The sequence below is a fragment of the Wasmannia auropunctata genome, unplaced genomic scaffold (genome assembly GCF_000956235.1).
Source record: "Wasmannia auropunctata unplaced genomic scaffold, wasmannia.A_1.0 LD335208.1, whole genome shotgun sequence".
Lineage (NCBI taxonomy): Eukaryota > Metazoa > Arthropoda > Insecta > Hymenoptera > Formicidae > Wasmannia > Wasmannia auropunctata.
Genome location: NW_012027682.1, coordinates 43,078 through 43,953, shown reverse-complemented (window position 1 = coordinate 43,953; position 876 = coordinate 43,078). Strand labels below are relative to the sequence as shown.

Sequence of the window (876 nt, the reverse complement as noted above, 5' to 3'; positions counted from 1 at the left end):
GAGCGTAGCGTGCCGTACGTGCGGCTCTTTGCGCTCACTTCACAGGAGAATGTATGTGAAGTGAGCGCGAAGAGCTGCACATACGGCACGCTACGCTCCTGCGTACTCCGGCTAAGCGCGATCTAATTGATTAACTTTATTCGTTAATAACTCTGTAAATAAAGGTCTGAGCCAAAATTGAAAGAGGAACTTTTAGTTCAAAATTTCATTCTCTTTCACGCCTTGAAATATTAATTAAGCGTTACGGGACACCCTGTATATGAAAAAATTTTTTAAATGCCACAAATATAATAATATTCAGTGATCAGGTTTACATTTTTTCACGTAAGTGGAACATCAAATATGTTAATATTCTATATATTTGACAATACATTTTAATAATTCTATCTAACTTTATTTTAAAATTTTATTTTTATTACATATTATACAACAGTCAAATTACGTGACAAATTTAAAATTAATTATGTTTTATATATTTATTTCATGTCATAAAAGAATACACTGTGAAGTTGGTACGATATTTCCGTGTTATAAATGACGGCATATCCTTGGCTTCAATTTGTCTTACCTTCACCACATAAATTAGCAATCTAGTATAGTATAGAAATCTTTACTTACGATATATGTGACATTAATATGACACGATATAAATATATGAAACATATGAGTATTGAACAAAAGTATCGACCATTTGCAATGCGGATAATATTATTTACATTTACATGGCCTTGTTCACCTTACAAAGCCCATGGTAGAAATACAAGGGTATGCTCTTGCGCATCGTAAAGCCAGACAACCAATGAGAATTGCAGCTTGACTACGTCATTATTACGTGGCAAATTCAAACGCTTAAAGATGAAATAAATGATTATAGTA

At 32.5% G+C, this 876-nt stretch overlaps 1 protein-coding gene across 5 annotated transcripts in view; it reads left to right on the top strand.

Annotated features, from left to right (window-relative positions):
- Window positions 1-876, top strand: part of LOC105457533 — a 22,923-nt gene that overhangs the window by 18,563 nt on the left and 3,484 nt on the right. The gene's annotated exons all lie outside the window — the stretch shown is intronic.